Raw genomic sequence first — 6,000 nt, forward strand, 5'->3', positions numbered from 1 at the left:
TGAAGGTGTCGCACTCCTCCGATGTCCGCCGTGGTGATTAATTGGATGCGTGACGACGGGAAAAATGGTGCGGCGGCACAATGCAGCCAGCCCCCCCCCCCACCTCCCTACCCGTGACTTTCGACCTCGTTCTTCTCAATTGGCTGGCGGGCGCGAATTGAGTGTTGCGCGGGCGACTAAGTGCGAATTCGCTCGAGAGAATGAGCGAGTGGGGACTCCGTGATATTTAAGTCATCAGGAAGAGGGCATCGATGGTCGCTTGGTTAGCCGTTACGCATCATCGGGACGAGGAGGTCTGCAAGTTCTAGGGTGGAACGAGATCTCTAGGAAGAATCGCGGTTTTAGCCATCCAGCTCCGGCGACGACCGAAGAGTGTCGTGTGAAAGGGTTGTAACGACAAGGCGAGGCGCAAGTGGTGGAGGTGCTCGATCGTTTACTCCAGAAGGTGAGAATTTGATGTGAGGGAATGGATTCCAGGGCCGTATCATCAGTCATCACATATATTCGCATTCATTAACGTACGTTACAATTTAGGTTGAATGCTACCTAGTTAAATTCGTCTATTTCGATTCGAACAGTAAAGAGTCGCCCCCGACCTGAGAAGGAGTAACTCAGTCGTGGTTCGTTCATTCTGAATTACAACAAGAGCCCGCTAATACTTAAGCGACGGCCGGCGATACAACCCTTATTTATTGATACGTATCTATGTGCCGTAAAACGAGTCAGTTATTTATGATGGGGATCCTTAATTTTTCCACTGAAAAGATAGCGATCCCCAAGTTTAGTAGCAGACTATAGTTGGGCGGATCCATTGGAGGGGAGCAAGGACTGAGGGGCTGTAGCCAGCTCTCCCCGGCCCCCAGAGAAATGCTTGATTTTGAAATTTTCCTTTTGGATTCCAGGCCGATTGGTTCTATCCCAGGGTTAACACCCTAAAAAGAGCAATACTTGATTAATCATGGCTAACTAGGTATTTCCTTAAGTGCTACGAATCGTGGATTTTCATATAGGTCCACCCCCTGAAACCATCCATCAGGAAAAACTGGATTCGCTCCTGAATTCAGAGTCTGTTGCCGTTGGTCTTAAAGCGAATTTAGGGAGGAGTTTTAAGTAAGTGGTCCGGTTTTTTTGTCCTTAACAATTCTGTATCATTAATTGAAAATATGTAGGTAATTTTGAAAGTTGGAGATGAAAATGGACCCTTTTGAGAGTGTAAAAACGAATTACAATCAAACAATGCTGAAAAAACAGACTCAGATGTAACTGAGAAAAATTAGATTATCATATTTCCGGTTTTTGTCAAAAATTTCATGTCTTATTAACCTTTTCTTTTTACCAATCCTATACTTTTATGTAAAGGAGGTAGCAAAGATGGATTCAGAGCGTTATGATTGGGCAGGGGATGATGAAGACTGATAGAGGGCAGATGGTTGGGCAAGCGAGGAAGGGGAAGGAATAGGATAGGCATATTGGACGGTATGAAAGGAGGAAGAAAGTATGCGTAATTGAAGAGGGACTAACTTAAGTGCGATTTCGTTCTGTTTTTGGTTAGGAGGAGGACAAATGGTATTTTTGTACAATTGTTTATGCAGTTTCCATTCAAAACCTACCTTAACCGGTAGAATGCCAATAATAATTATACTCTTAGGTTCTGTAATCATCTTGTTATAAATTATACGTATCTTGAGTGGTTTTAGTAATTAGGGGAGGCGATCGACATTAGAGGTCATTTGAGCCAGTGCGTATTTCGGTAGGGATTGGCTATTAATCAAGGAAGGGCGAAGAGAAACCCGGCGTCGGCATTAGCTTACTCTTAACGAAAGATGCCACGGGGTTTACAATTTTACGTCCCCTCCGACGGATGACATATTCCACTTGAAGTGCTCTTCACATATCACACTAAGTAGGAATCGGAATACTATTGAAAAATCCGGCCTTCACCGGGATTCGTACCCGGGTCCTCGGGGTAGGAAGCTAGTACCTTAGTCCGATCCCTTGCGAATCTGTAGTCATATGTCTTGACTCGTGAGCGTACGAGAAGATGAGATGGATGTAATCTACCTCGAAGAGCAATCGATAGGTTTCATAGCATATCGGTATTACTGCAAAGTTTAAGGTCAGTATTTAGGCAGAAAAATTATTTTTTTGTAATTAGAAAGAGCCACTAACTTTCAATTAGTGACACTTAATACAAATGTACATAATATTATGACGATCATAATTAATATTCGCCGTGATTTACCATATTGGTATTGTAATAACATTTTCTACATGCTGCGACGTAAATTATTACTGATACATATATTACCTAATTTGAGTATTTGGGAAGTCAACGGAAATAATCGGAAACTTCACACGGATCAGATCTACCTTAAGGGAGTACGATTATGCATTGAATGGAATTGGTAACGTCGTCTAATGAACCTTTTTAATTCGTTCTTTATCGATCTCCATCAAGAATCACGTATTAAATTGAGATTAGTGCATAAACTAAACACGTGAAATTAGCATATAAACTAGAATTAAAAATTCTGGGGAGTCCTTTCTAGGCCAAGGTACATCGGGGAAGGACATGCCATAATTTATAGTACGAGAGTGAAAACTGATTGCATAGAGCAAAGTCATAATTTCATCTCTCTTGGAAGAAAAATATAAATTATCTTATGTATAGTTACTGCTAATTACTATCATAGATACCGTTAGTCTTTATCGATGTAATAAAAAGAATATGAAAACCCTCGGGTTCTTAGAATTACCGAATTTTCTCTCTGGAGTACCGTTTTGGTAGCACATAAGTGTAATTTGTATGCATGCACATGATGTTGCAATATTTACTTAAAAATCAAACTTAAGTTTCATCGTGTATTTCAACTACTTTGAATTAAGGATGCAGGTTTTATTCATTTAGGTTGTGCTTCAAAACCTTCTGACGTTGCTCTTAAGTCTAGGAATGTGAAAGGTACCTCCTTTTCGTGTAATCCAGAAGCGTTATTAGCTTCCGTGTTGCTAAGCAGGATGTGGTCTGCACGCAATGCGAGCTTCCCACGGCATATTTTCCTCAGGAAAACGTGGTGGTGTGAGGACGGGCCGTTTTCAGCGTGAACATAAATAAATAATCCGCAACCGATGTTGCATGAACATTAGGATCATTCAATAGTTGCTGACTATGCCACACCTTCAAGTAAATAACTGGTGCTTTGCATACTGACACTGTATTTTTTGCCCTTGTATATACAAAGTATATGGTGAGAACATATAATCACCGAGAAAATAAGCAAGTACGTATAAAATTGAATTAGTGATGGGAGCGAAGTTACTCATAGTGCGAGCTGCAGGAAATCTGTGCATTATGTATTCATAGGTGAAGCTAGTTTTCCGTGGTGCTGTAATGACAAAATTACTGGAACCATCGGGTTCTATTGCTGTAATCCAATAGTGCTGATTTAGCATACTGTGGAAACGTTAACTTTACAAACGCTTATATTGACAACCGACCATTGGTCGTTAAAAATAAGTGCAAAATGTGATTAGACTAACCTGATCACTAATATAAGACATTTTGGTTAAATAGAAAAAATCAGTGATATAAATATGCAAATTTTTACAGCCTTCCGCTGTGATCCTTCAAGGGGTTCTGAATAACAGCATTGTATTGAGCCGGGTTGTGAGATTTTCGAGGTTCGTATGGACGACATTTTTTGGAGACACCCCCATTTAGAATTAGTCCGGTGTGTCGATCCTTTCACATCATATTTTGGCATCTTATGTCGCATTCTTTTGCACATTGGTTTTGTTTTCCCTCTTAGAAAAATATTTTGAATTAATGAACGAAATGAAATAGCGAACGAGAAAGATTTAATAATAATGGAGATACTGTCAAATGAGTTGAGTCGTCTTGTTGAAGCGGGTATACGTATTTGCAGATATTTGTCTGACAACTTTGAAATTACCCGGACGGAATTGATCACCCATCACTCGATGATATCTGTAAAGATTAGTTCGATTGTGCTTCTAACCTCGCTTCGGCCAATGTCGGCCAAATAACAAAGAAGATTTTCATGCTGGGATTTCGTGTTTTGAATAGCGCTATTATAATGGCATTGTTGACATTTATCTCCGAATTCGATTGATTAACGTAGCATAGCCCTTTGATACTGCTTATGACGCCTTGCAATCTCGTCCCCGGAGAATCCCTGCCTGGTACTGAACGGATTCAACGGCGATATAACGAAATAATACGTGGAGAACTATTCATAACAAATTTCAAATTTGGCACGCAGGAAATCATTTATTTACAGCATATTCTCTGTAGATAAGGTCTTTTTCATTTGCTATTTACCTTTCTTTGCCAGCGTTTTTGAATTTATTGGAATATTCCGAATACCTTTTATGAAATCCCTAAGCTGATTATTGAAATTTATCTGCTGGCATTTGATGGGTACGCCGTCACCGTTCTACTTCTATGTTTGTCATGGAGTACTGGCATGCTTCAGTTTACTATTTTTTATTGGCTCTCTTTATATCTCATTGAAATTGGTTTATCATTTAAAAAAGTTACATTAGAGGCTTATAATATCATTGCTCAACGTTATTGCGTATGCTTCCGAAAGTTAATATGTAAAATACTGTCATGAGTGTTCGGGCAGAAGGCAGTGCTCATTACTTGTAAGTCAATCAGTATATTATGTTTATTACATTTTAATAATGTATGCCTGATATTATTACGAAACTAGTAATTTTTGTATTATTTAATTATAAAAATACTAATAGTTATTCGGTAGAAAACAGACTACGTTTCGTTATAACTTAAAACGATGAAGCACGTCCAAAATTGCCAAGTGTATTGAAGTCAAGACGGCATTTGGTCCGTGCGACGAAAAGTTCGAAAATATTGAGACTTAATGGCAATATTATGTGAAAAGGCTTATTTTTCCACAGGAAAATGTTATAATGACCTGTTAGTTTATTAGGTTTTTTAATTGAGTTAGCCCTTATGTTTTAAATAGCGTTGTTTGTCGTCCAGCATCGTCCAGTGAGAAACCATTTTGTAGATAGAATTACGAGAAATCTGCCTTGGATAGCGCAATCATGAAAGCTTAAACTGTATGGAACTCTCTTCAGAAATGTTTTGGTTCAATTTTCGGAATATCCGGGGCTCTTAGATACAAATACATAACCGCATTAATACTTTCGAAAGTTTTAAAGGGCGAATAAGGATTCGAATATGAATTTCTAGCGCTTGCTAAAACTAGCAGTTAACGTTTACTGGTCGTTGGTGAACTCCAAAGAAAAATTCATTCCAAATTAATAAATACATGCAACTATGTGGGTCGAAATAATGAGGAATTTGAAAGTTGTTCGGCAGAAACAGATCTTCATCCTTTCCCTTTCACGTATTTAATTGCTAATTCCTTTATCCTTTAATTTCTTTCTTTTCTTCTGGCTACCTTCATTCCACCCCGAATATTTGTCTAATGCCCTTTTTACTGCAGCCCCATAATCTATTTTTCCCTCTTTTATGCTCTAATGGAGTTCATGTATTTATTTTTCCTTTCTGAACGACAGTGTGCTGAATCACGGACTTGCAGCATGACATTCTACCACTACTACAAAACTCCGTACACGGGAAATTTCATCAAGTTGTACTATCCGTCGGAGAACTTTTTCCCACAGCGACTGAAGAGGAAGGGAGAATGGAATGCATGGATCAACGTAAGTTTTAATCTTTCTCGACTCTCTCTATGTTCTTCGTTCCAATTGTTTTCGAGTTTTCCTGTGCATCAAAATGAAACAAATAATAGTGTCCATTTCCAAGTTTTATCCCCGACCATTCATTCGTGCGGTGTATCCAGGGCGTGCGGAAAAATTATTATTTGTTGATGCCAGAAAATAATGCCAGGATATCCAATTGGTTCTGTTGACCATGCAAATAACCATGAGTTCTCACTACCCATTGAAATTTACCGTAAAAATTCCAATATCAATTTATTTCTCAGGAAA

At 38.9% G+C, this 6,000-nt stretch overlaps 1 protein-coding gene across 2 annotated transcripts in view; it reads left to right on the plus strand.

The window, feature by feature from the left end:
- The window catches only part of Irbp (Inverted repeat-binding protein), a 48,168-nt gene extending 42,501 nt beyond the window's left edge, over positions 1–5,667 (plus strand). For both annotated transcript variants that reach the window (XM_071599347.1, XM_071599356.1), the window contains one exon: positions 5,566–5,667. The gene's annotated coding sequence lies outside the window, so the exon portion shown is untranslated. The remainder of the gene's footprint in view (positions 1–5,565) is intronic.
- The last annotated feature ends 333 nt before the right edge of the window (positions 5,668–6,000 follow it).

This window comes from Hetaerina americana, unplaced genomic scaffold (genome assembly GCF_022747635.1).
Source record: "Hetaerina americana unplaced genomic scaffold, ioHetAmer1.1.p SCAF_1, whole genome shotgun sequence".
Lineage (NCBI taxonomy): Eukaryota > Metazoa > Arthropoda > Insecta > Odonata > Calopterygidae > Hetaerina > Hetaerina americana.